The sequence below is a fragment of the Phascolarctos cinereus genome, unplaced genomic scaffold (assembly GCF_003287225.1).
Source record: "Phascolarctos cinereus isolate Bilbo 61053 unplaced genomic scaffold, phaCin_HiC Scaffold_4;HRSCAF=312, whole genome shotgun sequence".
NCBI lineage: Eukaryota > Metazoa > Chordata > Mammalia > Diprotodontia > Phascolarctidae > Phascolarctos > Phascolarctos cinereus.
In genome coordinates, this window is record NW_027555847.1 from 669335411 (window position 1) to 669348419 (window position 13009).

General features: G+C 41.1%; 1 protein-coding gene across 1 annotated transcript in view; it reads right to left on the reverse strand.

The window, feature by feature from the left end:
- The window catches only part of BRD4 (bromodomain containing 4), a 164173-nt gene extending 153035 nt beyond the window's left edge, over positions 1 to 11138 (reverse strand). Inside the window, 1 exon segment of the mRNA XM_020969364.2 lies at positions 11054 to 11138. The gene's annotated coding sequence lies outside the window, so the exon portion shown is untranslated.
- Between the last annotated feature and the right edge of the window lie 1871 nt (positions 11139 to 13009).

Sequence of the window (13009 nt, forward strand, 5' to 3'; positions counted from 1 at the left end):
ATGGAGAGTACGGGATAACACTTACTTAGTACGTAAACCTGGGATAATGGAAGGATAGGTGGTACCCTTAAAAGAAAAAGGAACTTCAGAAGAAGGTTAAGTTTGGGGGGGAAGCACGTTAAAAATTACTGTTTTTATTAGAAGTCAGAGAACCCAGATTCTCTGCTATTTTCTATCAAGTGCAAATTTCAGTGTTATATCTGGTCCAAAATTACCAGAATAAAAATCCATGCTATAACATACCTGACAAGTAGTCATTCAGTCTTTTCCTGCATATTTCCAGTAAGTGGCAGCCCCCTACTTTGAGGCAACCCATCCCACTTTAGAATATCTCTAATTTAAAGGGCCCCCCCCCAATACTGAAAACAAAATATATGTCTATGCAATTTTCACCTACAGTTTTGAGTTCTGCCCTCTGGGTGCTAAGCAGAACAATTTTAGTCTATCTTACCCATAACAACATTTCAAATATTTGAAGACAAGTAACATGTGTTCAGGACAAACACTAAAAATCTGTAAACTTGGTTTCATTGTTCCATGGAAAATGCTGACTTTTAAGTAACGTCGGACTTGGCCAGTTCAGAATCTGGGCTGATGGGAACAGAACAGGTCATGGAATGAGCCTTTCCTTAAAACTGAGTCCAGTAAAGGAAGACTGATTCAGAATAATTCTTTGGGCAAATCACAAACTCTTAGGGCCTCAAATTCCTTCATCTGTGAAATTATGGGATAGGACTAAGTGACCTCTAAGGGCCCTTCTAACTCTAACTTTATGATCTATGACAAATTTGTGCAGAAGACCCACAGTAAGAGACTGGGAACACAAGGAACCAGCAGATAGAAGAAAGAGCGACCAACTGTTGTCAAAGGCAGTATAAATGTTGAAAATAACAATTGAAAAAGGTCGCTGTCGACTTTTGAGAAAGTAGTTTCAAAGCTTAATGTGGTCAAAAAAGAGAAAATTTCAGAATAGACTCAAAAAACGATGGGAGAAGAAAAGTTAAAGAAACAGAGGTTTAACCTTGGGAGATTAGGTCACTGGTATCAAGAGAGGTCAAGAATATGGAGGAAGGACAGGTGAATTTTTATTTTCTGGAATAGAGAGGATGATTAATTTTAGGTTGGAGCATTTAAGCCTAACAGATGGTAAGAAATCAGGTATACATATCAAGCAAGCAATATCTAGGAATGCTTATTACTAAGCATGCACTATGGGAAAGATATTAGCAGTTGGAAATACAGATTTGGAGCCAAGGGAAGAAATTCATGACTAGAATTATAAATTCTGGAGTCATCTGCAATAGATAAAACTGTCAAGTGTAAAACAGATCAGGGAGGGAGGGAAAAAATACAACATTTAGAAGGTGGTAACAGAATTAACAAAGAGGTCATCAGTGACTTAATCAACTCCTCTCAAGTAGCCCAGTGTTTTAGCATACATTTGCTTACAGTCACAAGCCACAACATAAATGAAATACACTCAAAATCTAATAAACTCTCAAAATAAATTCTCATTCAGAATTTGAAAAAGTGAGTCTCAACCACTTTTGCTAAAGTAAAAACCATCAGTTTCAACACAGAATATATTCTATTACTGATTTCAAAACATCCAGCCATTTTTCTTCTTTAAATGATTTGCAACGAATTTAATTTTAGATATAACACAGAAATCCAGAAACTATGCTAGACTGAACAATGTAATCTGGGCTAAAAGCTGCAAGTGCCCTTTAAAATGAAGGAAGGGGCATACACAAAAATGTCAGAATGGCCAAAGATCACTAATCCAAAGACACACCAAAAAAAAAAAAAGGAAATAAAATTCTTACATTGCAAAGACTTCTTGCTTTTGGAATACTAAATACATTTCTATTTTGTTTTGAAGTCCCAATTGGACTCCTATACAAACATCTATAACTTTACTCTGAAAAACTGGTGAGAAAAAAGTTGGTTCAACAATGCCCTTACGCTAAAGGTCAGTTTGAGTAGGCAAAGTCAACAAAATTATCTTACCACTATATTTTGAAGACTTTTTTTTAAATGAATAAACCTGCAATGTGTTTTAATCGCTGTACTTGTGTAGTGTTTTTAAAGTCTCCCCCAAAATCGTATGTTCCAAAGTATCTCATGGTGATGCTAAGCGCTAAGCTTTGGAAAGTTCCAATTCCAGAAGGTAGAAGAAAGTTAACTCTTACACCAACTAGCAACTATCACCAGTGAAAAAAAATACAGGGGTTCACCTCTTGACAAAAACAAAAATGAAAATTTAAACACAGCCATAGGATGGAGTGGAATTTTTCCCTAATAGACAATCCAAACTAGGCTACAGGATCTGGTGGAGATAAAAGTTTTAAATAAATTGAAGTACAGGTGTCAAGATTTTTATTCTAAAGGCCTGATAATCCAATTAGCTACTATTCTGAATTGGATTAATGAAGGAAGCAAATTTAATCACCACTGCAACGTATTTTTACTTTATTTTGTTCCCTTCTCCCTTGACTTGGAGAATCTGTTCACTTAATTAGTCCTTTTATCCCTTTCTGGCTTCACTCTTTACACAGAGTTCACTAGGAGGATAAGACACAAAAAAAGGGAAGGGGAGGGAACATTATAGCTCAGGAGATAGGTCTAGAAGGCACCAGATTAAAATTGTTAAGTGTCCTCAAAGTGCTGCTCCCCTCTATAATTTCACTGTATAGTTCTTTGAGCTTATAAATTTTGATGAAATTCATTTCAATACTTACTATATATACAAGACAATTAAAAAAAACCAGTTCTTTGCCCTCATGGAACTTACATTCTACTGGGGAGATACAATTTACAAATATGAAGTACAGTAAAGGCACCTTGACACATGAAACAAAATGATAAGGAGGGGAGGAGGTGATACTTACCTGCCTAAAGATTCTAAAATGGATGCACAATTCATCATCAACTCTGATTTTTAAAATTCACATAAAGGTTATCTGCAAGGGCAGATATGAATTGTAAAAGGCTTGACACAGTCCAATAAAAAGTATTAGGAGCTAAAAGCTCAGAATGCTAACAAAATGGGATGAATGTTTTATTTAGCTATGTTAGGGAACAGGAGAATCAGAGAATCCATATGGCCAGCACGGTGAGACAGATGATAGTGGGAAGACAGAACTCAATTCCTTAATTTTGGGCTTATTTTCTCCATCAAGGAGGTAAAGTTTGGACTATGAAAAACAAAACAAAGGGCTTATGAGTTAAGTTCCAAGGTAACTAAAAAATACACTACTTAGCTATTTTTGGTGCCCCCAATAAGTCATTTTTAAGTATTGGAAGAGTTGGTAGATGTGATTAATGTAGAAACCTAAAAACCCTAGGGCCCAAGCCTTCTAAGAACAGCACTACTATTGTTCACTTTTGTTAAATATTACTAGGTCTTTCAAACATGTATCCACATTGACATCTTCCCCTTTTGTTAAATATAAAACTATCACTGAAAATCTTATCCTTTGTCCTTTTCTTCCTTTTCTTTGATTGTTTCCTCATTTTTTGCAACACAATTACTATAAAGGTTAGTCGGAAATTGTTCCAAGTAGACTTCCTTTGGCTGACAAAGGAAGCTCTGTAGGTCAATGTCTCTAAAATCACCTATAACCTAAGTAAAAGTGCCTTGCAAAGAAAAACTTCAGTCAAAACTTAAAGAGAAACTTAATTTTTTCATACTGAGCCATTTAGTGATCTTTGAAAGAACACAGAGGAACAGAAGAGATGCTGCAGGAATGGAAAAGTAAAATCTCCCAGTTTGGAGAAAAGCATAAGCCAAAAAGTTTCAACTAAAATCCTAGAGAAATTCACAGAAGCTATTATTTAAAGGGATGGTTTGTGAAAATCTAGAAAAGAAAGCAATGATCACTAAAAGCCAATTTGGCTTCACCAAGAACAGTTCATGCCACTCCCATTTCCCTTTCAGACAATTGCTACTCTTGTAGAGATGGAGAATGCTGTAAGCACCGTTTCTGAAGATTTCACTCAAGCATTTGAAAAAGTCTCTAATGCTATCCTTTGAATAAGATTGATAGATGTGTGTCAGATGTCGGCAAAATTGAGTGGACTGAGAATTAGTTTAATTTATTTTTATGCAGGAGGTATGGAACATTGCATATAATGCCACATTTTTTTGCTATTTTGATTCGTTTGGTTAAATTACTTTTTCCTCTCTTTTTTATTCCTTGTTATAAGGAATAGCTCTTTCGGAGGGATGCATTAGGAAATGTAAGGGGTGTAAAAACAAAAGGTATTAATAATATTTCATTAAAAAAAAAAAAAGAATAGATTCCACAAACTAGACCCAGAGAATTTGTTAATGGCATGTCAATGGGATAGGAGGTCTCCAGTGTTCCACTGGTATCCCAGTTCCAGGAATCTGTGTGTGATCCTGTCCAATTTAACATTTTAATTAATAACTGGGATATACAGATATAGATAAACTTATCAAATATAATGGAATTAACATAGCATTCTAAAGCATAAAAAAACAGGCTATAACAATGGACAGATGAAACTTCATAAGTACAAATTTAATAAAAGAGGAATGATAAAGATCAGTAAATTTAACTGAGGTAGTTATTAAACTCTTCTCACTTCAGTCCAAAAAAGTAATCCATTTCAAATGTGTAAAACAGGGGACAGTGAATAGCAGTGCATCTACTATTTACATGCCCCCATCTTTGTCCACTAAAACCTCATCTGTAAGAAATTAGATTTTAGTGGATAGCAAGATCAATTAGTCAATAGTGTCCAGTGGCAGACAAAAAATGCTAATGAGATCTCAGGTCACATTTAAGGAAGGACACTGATAAAGCTGAGTGTAACCAGCCCTGAGGCTAACACCAAAAGAGAATCAATTGAAAAAACTAGAGATGTTTAGACTTAAGACTTAGACAGGACATGATAGAGGTCTCCAAGCATCTGAAGGGCTGTCATGTAGAAAAGTAATTAACACTTTTTCTTTTTAAATACAGAAAGCAGAACTAGGAAAAACAGGGAGAAGCTGCTGAGATGTTGATTTTGAATCAATGTCAGGAATGCTTCCAAATATGAATTCTTAGAGCTGATTTTTGTTCAGGCACAGGCTGGAGCTGATGGGCTTTAAGATTCCTTCTAACTTAAGAGATTCTTTGAACTGAGAATGATATTAAATTGGAAGGGCTATGAATTATAACAGCTGACAAAACTGAGATACAAAAGAGATGAACCAAACCTAACTATATGAAAAAACGAAGTTCTATATCTGGGTTCAGAAATATTAACTGAACAAATATATGGATGAGTCAACAGCATAAAGTGGTAGCTACAACAGTTAGAAGATGTCATCAAGTATAGTCTACATCTAAGAAGGAAATCCTATACGTGGTTACTCAATACTCCTTTGAAGAGTTCCAATTTGGTGGAACTATTTTCTCTGACTGCCCTTTGTACTTTGGTACAATTCTAATTCTCAAAATGTCTTACTTCGTATTGAGACAAAACCCGAATTTCTGTAAGGTTTTATTTCTGTCTTCCTGAGGCCAAACAAGTCTAATTTGTATTCTACATGATTAGCTCTATGATCTTATCTTTGTCATTTGCTAGCTCTATTTATATCTCTTCTGTCTTTTTTTCTATTTCTGTCCTTCCAACTTAGGATTTATATTTTCTGGTTATTTTTTAAAAAGCTCACATTTTTAAAGGTATAGCTTAAATGAATGACAGGCCACTTTTATGACTACTTATTCTTGTTCACTCTCAACATCTTGTCCATAGTATATAGGACAATAAATATCTGTGGTTTGATAGGACTGCTCTACTATGAGCAAGGACTTGGCTGCAAAAAAGAGAAAACAGACAGTAGTGCTACTCCTAAGCCCCTAAAGACACTGAATCCCTAAAAAGCTTAGTCCTTGATTTCAAGTATGTAATTCCTGGACCACTTTTGTGATTTGTCACTCTGTGGCAAATTTAATTTATCAATTAAAAAAAGACCAGATTGTAAAATGATAACAGAGGGACCTAGGTAGTACAGTGGATAGAGATCTTACCCTGGAGTTAGGGAGACCCAAGTTCAAATTTGATTTCAGAAGCTTACTAGCTGTGTGATGCTGGGCAAATTATATAATGTTTGCTCCATTTCCTCAACCGTTAAATGGGGATAATATTACAGCACCTACCTAACAGAGTTAGGTGTGAGGATCAAATTATTTGTTAAAAAGAAAAAAAATGCTGAGCATAATGGTGCCCGGCATATGCTAGGTGATATATAATAAATGCTTATTTACTTCCCTTAACATTCAGTCACAGTAAGGACCTCCAGTCATTCACATCTATTGTTCTGGAACAGAAAGACAAAATTTGCTTTATCAAAGATAATGCACAGAAAAATGTTTTTATTAACTCTAAAGTACTATGTAAACACATGGTATTATTACTCTATTTCCCACCAGTACAGGTGTACTTGTGAATGGTTTACTCACACTCATGAAAATCTAGAGTTGTAACAAAGCTCAGAATGGATTAAAACAAGTTAGCCTACATTTCATGTTCTAAGGTTTAATAATAACTGACATTTATATGAGGATCAAATAAGATAACACGTACAGCACTCAAAATCTTAAAGCCCTATATATAAACGGTAGCTATTATTACTCTATTCAATTAAAATATTTATTAAATGCCTACTACCTGGAGGGCATTGTGCTGAATGATGAGGATACAAAGACAAAAATAAAATATACCTTTCCTCAAGGATCTACATTATTATGGGCATATAAAACCTAAGTAAATACAAAGTACATACAAAGTAACTTCAGCACTAACAACTGGGAGGAGATCAGGAAAGGTCTTGTTAATAAGCTGACTTCTGAGCTATGCTTTGAAGCTAGGAATTTTAAAAGCTAAAGGAAGAAACTATGGAGTCCAAATCTGGCTGTCTTTCTCAGTCTTCAATCTTCCTGACCTCTCTTGCTTTGGACATGGATGATCACTCTCCTCAAAGATATTCTTTCCTTCCTGGATTTTTGTGATAACTGCTTTCTCGGTTCTCCTCCCATCTGACTCAAACTGCTAGGCCAAATCACTACACTCTCTCACAATGGGTATATAACCCAAGGTGCTAACAATACAAGCTCTACCACCATCTTTCAGATTATGTCTTCCCAGAGTTCTCTGAACAGCCAGTGCTCTCTCTCAACCAGTTTATATTTTAGCAACTTTATACTTCATATCTATTCTTCACATACTTATAATGGATGTCTCCCAAAAGGCTTAAGCTACATAAGCTTGTGGATTGTTCTATTTTTTTGTCTTCGTGTAACTTCAGTTTTTAGGAGAGGGGATGGTATATAGGCAATGAATAGAAGCTTGCTGATTAACTGGAAGATGATGTCACAATAGGATTAGCATGACAGGGAATATGAAATACAACTGGAAAGGTACATAGAAGCCAAACTAGGAAGTTATATTTTATCCAAGAGGCAACTGGGAATCACTGAAGATTGAGTAGGAGAGATAGTCAAATTTGTGTTCTAAGAAATATCCATTTGGCAATTGAGGAGAAGACAGATTTGGGGCGCTGACAGTGCCCACTGACAGTGGAAGTAGGGGCCAAATAAGCTGTTGCAGTAATCCATTTAAGCAGTAATGAATACCTAAATTACAAAGGCTGGGGTTAACGTAGAGGTACAAGAAAAGTTGTGGAGTGCGGTTCTTAACCTGGGTCTGTGAACTTGTTTTTTATTTAAAATATTCCAATGTAATTGATCTCCTTTGCAATATCCTTCAAAAACATTATTCTGAGAAGAGGTCTACAATTTCACCTAAAATTCAAGAGTTCCATGACACAAAATAAGTTAAGAATCCTGGCTGCAGTAGAAGTAGAATCAACAAGGCTTGGCAATTGAATATGGGGAGGAAAGGGAAAGGAAAACTTTAAGGCTGTAAACCTAGGGGGGGACTGGAAGGATAATAATATCCTTAAGCTTATAGACTGTAAGCTTCTTGAGGGCAGAGACTATCTTTTGCCTCTTTTTGTATCTCCAGTGTTTTAACACAGTAGACACTTAATAAATTGATTGACTGAAGTTTCAAGAGCATCTTAATATACTTTCTGTTTTGACTTTACAAACTGTTAAATAATAGAGTATTATTGCCCCCCCTTTACAGATGAAACCGAGGCTAAGAAAGATTATTTGCCAATTACCAGAGGTAAGACTTGAGACCATTTCTTCCTGACTCCAGGTTTAGCATTCATTCCACTTATTTCAAATTAAAAAAATCAAAATATTTTCATTACCTTAATTATGACAGATAATCACATCTTAAAATATGGAACAATCGCGAACAGATTTATGGTAGATCTACAAGTTTCGTTTCATTAATATACAAAATAATTTTTGCTTTGTTATTTATAACATTATGGCTAAAATTTGTGTAATTTATCCTTGCAAATGATTCAACTGCTAAAACTGTCACAACTGAAGAACTTAATATTGCATTTTTTTCTCCTACACTAAAAATTTAATTTGGTCAACAATCACCACTACTAGTGCATAAGGGGCCCTTTTAGAAACAAGTTTTTTTTTAAAATACCCTAAGGTAATTCAATAATAATAATAATGATGATGATGATGATGATGATGATGATGATGATGTCTTGCTTATTTAATTCCTATTAAGTACAATTACAATTCTTAACTAATCCCTACATCCAACTATAAGTTTGAGAGGAAGTACTGTCAAGGGCAGAGATATTCTAAGGATATAGTGGCTGTCACAATTTAAACTTCTCTCAAAAAACAGGGACCAATTATCATCAGTTTAACTCACCGAACCTCAACTAAGACAAAATAAGGTTAGTTTCCACCCAAAGAAACCATTTTATGCTTATTTTCCACTAAAATTCCATTCAAAGCCTGTAGAATTTAGTATTCTGCTTCACATTCTCATATTTTTCAACTTATCAATCTGTCCATAGTTATCTTTCCATGAAACATTCAGACAACTGTCAACCTTAAAACAAAAAACTTCCACTTTATAACATTAAGAAAAGCATAAAAGGAACGCAAAAATACATTTTCTGAATTGTCGGCCAAAAACCACTGTTTTAAATATAAAGCTGTTCGATTTTTCAGAGCCATTGAGAAGACTCCCCATAGCTATTGCTGGCCCACCACAGCAATATTCAATACATAAAAGAACAATGAACATATCAAACCATGGCTTTTCCAAAGACATTTTTCTTTAAATCAAATCTTACCAAATCCAAGGAAAATAAGCTCCAGTTCCAAGGACAGCAAACGCTATTAAAATTATATATATTTTAATTGACATAAACATAAAGCAAAACAACATAAGCAGCCTAATCCTAAACCCTTCATAAATCCTAAAAACAATAAGCAGGCTGTACGGAAAGGATTCACTTTGAAAACAGCCACCACAAGAAATCATGGTTATAAGCAAATAGGAGGTCAGTTAGTCACAGAACCACTTAGGAAAGACAGATGACTCATTCACTAGCCTTAAAATAAATATTTACTCGGTCCTCAAGATCAAAAGATAACTCCTCCGTTCACAAAAGGTTGGATTTCATTTTACAGAAAAAAAAATTTCTCATAAGTCTTTTTTTCTTTGGACAATTCATAAAAATACAGCCACAACCGAATTGTAGAAACACAAGCAATTAAAACTGCTAACCGAAATCAAGTGCCTTGCAACAAGGAGCCGAACTGAGGTTGTCACGGGTCCCAAAACATCTCCCCGATCCCCGATTCCAATGACTCTCATCTTCGGGAACACATTCCTCCCACCCTGCCGGTCCTGCAAAGCCCTAAGATCCCTCTCCGATACACAAGCATTCCAAAAGGCTCGGCGGAAATAGAGATCCAGGGAAAGCGCAACACAAGAGGGATGCGAGGCCAAGCTGACTTGGCATCGGAGCCTGGCCAGCTCCTGGCCGAGGTGCACGCCTCCACCCCGGGAAGGGCATCGCGGGGCCTTAGGCCCACGTGAGGGATCTGCAGAGATGGAAGAGGACCTCGGGCCCAGGGGACGCGAGAACCAAGGCCGAGGCCCTGCCCAGGGAAGGCTGGGCCTCAAGCAGATGCCACGGGCATGAGGGTGTGGGGGAGAGGGGCCAAGCCGGGCCACATCCCTCCCCCGGCCCCGTCACCGCCGCTCACCAGGGGCAGCAGGCGGAGGCGGCTCCCGGCTGGGTGCCTCCCGCCGCAGCACAGCCACAGCTGCCGCCGCCGCTTCCTCCTGCTCACTTTACAAAATGGCGGCGGCAGGAAGTGCCATCAATCTCAGCCCGCCCCCTGTCCTCCTCCCTCTCCAGAACTTGGACCCGGCGTTCTCCGCGCCCCCAGACCGGCCCCCGAGCTTCCAGCACAGACACGCACCCTCCCCCGTCCTACGCGGCCGGCGCAGCCCCGGGCGGAGGTCCCCCCCTCACGTGCGCCAACGGCGGCGAGCGAGCAGGAGGGAGGGAGCGAGGGGGAGGAGACGGCGCTTACGCCAACGGCGCAGCGACGAGAGGGGAGACCTCCCCTTACGCCAACGGCGCAGCGCCCGTCCCGGGAGGCAGTGCGCAGGCGGCGCAGAGTAACCCCCGGGCCCGACCCGCTGCGCAGAGGACATAGCGGGCTCCAGGCACCCCCGTTATGGAGGCACACCGGGCGGCGGCCGAGAGACTAGGATGAACCGCGGTGAAGGAAGGGGCCTCCCCGTCCCCCTTCCCGTGCGCCGCCCCAGGCTTTCCCCATCTTCCCCCCGCCCGCGTCCCCCCGCCCCTCGGCGGCGCTGCGCAGATGGCGTAGGTGTGTTTGGCGCACTAGCCCTATTACGCAATGCAGGTTACGTTGGCAGGAGGCGTAAGTAAATGTCTAGAATCCGACAGCCTCCCCCCCACTCACCCGGGACCGCTTCCTGGCCGGACCCTGCTGAGCTTGGCGGTCCAGTCCCAGCTCCCCGCCCGCCCGCCTGCTTCCCGCGCGCCGTCCTTCAATCATCTGTGCGTGTCTCCCTCCCTAAAGGACAGACACACTCGCCTCACCTGGGACTAGGCCGCACACTGCCGCCGCCTCTGCCGCCGCCTCCTCCGGGCTGCACGGCGCCGGGGCCCAGCCCCGCGGCCGAGGAGCGCGGTGCCCGGGAGCCGCCGCCGCTGCCGCCCCTAACTGCACACACAGGGCCCGGGCCCAGGCCCGGTCCCCCAACTCCACGGGCACCTCCGGGAGCCGCTGTTTCAGCTCTGGGGAGCAAGAGCCCAGAACAAACAGCTCCGCCGCCGCCGCCGCCGCCGCCGCCAGCGCTCTGCCGTCACGACGCACGCATTCGCGTGCGCGCACGCCGCTGCTCCACTTGGACACGCCCTCCCAACCCGCGGACCCCGCGAGGGCGCGCCTCGCGCTGCCCTCGCGCAGCTGTTCTCAGTCGCGTCCGCAGGTCTGCTGATTGCGCATCAGCTCCTGATTCCGCGAGCGGATGGAGGGAGGGAGGGAGCGAGCCAAGGGAGTGAAGGTGGGAGGGTGGTGCGGTAGGGCCTCCTCACCGGGCGCGAGAGGCTGCCCACCCGAGGAGGAACAAGTGAGGAACCAAAAAAGCCCAGAAAACCCAGGGAGCGGGATGAGGGTGGGGGTGAGGATCCAGCCGAGAGAGAGTATGGGAAAGGAAGTGGGTGGAGGGGCAGAAGGGAAGAAGTAGAAGAGAAGACGGAAAGAGAGGAAGGAAGAAATAAGAGAAAGAAGGAAGAGAGAGGAAGGGAAAAGAATAGAGGGAAGAGCAGGAAGGAAAAAAGAATTGGAGAGGAGGAGGATAGGGCAGGGGGAGGAAGGAAAGAGATGAGGAACTGCAGAAGGGAGAGGAGGAGGGAGGGGAAGGAGGAAAAAAGAGGGGGGAGGAGAAGGGAGAGAAAGGAGGGAAGCAGGAGAAGAGCAAGAAGAGAGGGGAGGGAGGAGGAGAGGAGTAAGAAGTAGGGAGGGAATGGGATGGGAGGGAGAGGGAGAAGAGGAAGAAAGAACTAGAAATAGAAGGGAGGAGAGAAAGGAGGGAAGAGGGCAGGAAGAGATGATGAAGAGAGAAAAAAGAGGAGAAAGGGAAGATGAAATGAAGGAAGACAGATGAGAGGGATCCAGGGGAGAAATGAGGAAGAAAGGAGATAAGTGAGAGAAGTGAAGAGGAAGAAGTGAGGAGGAGAGGAAAAAGAGAAGGGATAGAGGGGAAGAAGGAGCAAAGCAGTTGAAAAGAGGATAGGTGGGAGATAGGGAAGAGGAGAAGGAAGGGAAGAGACACTGGGAGGGTATAGGAGATGAGAAGAGGAGGAGAGGAAGGGGGAGCACAGTGGGGAAGGGGAGAGGGAAGGATTGGAAGCTTAAGTGGAATTTTAATTTAATTAGTAAATTTAAGACTGTTTTCCCCCTTAACCTCAGTTTCAAACATGTTGCTTGACACATAGAAGTTTAATAAATCCTTTTTTCTTTTCTTTTTTTGTGGCTAGGCAGTAGGGTTAAGTGACTTGCCCAGGGTCACACAGCTAGTGAGTGTTTCGGGTCTGAGGTCACATTCAAACTCAGGTCCTCCTGAGTCCAGGGCTGGTGCTCTATCCACTGTGCCACTTAGCTGCCCCGATAAATCCTTTTTCAAAAGACTGATTGAGAGGGAGGGGGAGGAGAGAAAGGGGTAAAGAAGGGAGTGGGAATGAAGGAGAAGGGAGAAAGAGGTGTGTTAACTAGCTACTGGGATTCTTCTAGGTATTATATTGAAACATTAATTGAATTCAAAAAAGATTTTTGCTCATCTTTTGTGGATAGAAATAGGAGTAGGGGGGTAGTATTTTATAAGTATACACATGTGAGGAAACCTAGGAATGAAAGGGTGGAGAAGGAATGGTGAAGGATTTATTTGAGTTAAGATCATTAGAGACAAAAACAGAAGTATTGTAAATGTGCTACGTAACACCCGGACAGAGAATGAGATCTAGATGAGTTTTGGAACATCACAAGCCTAGCAT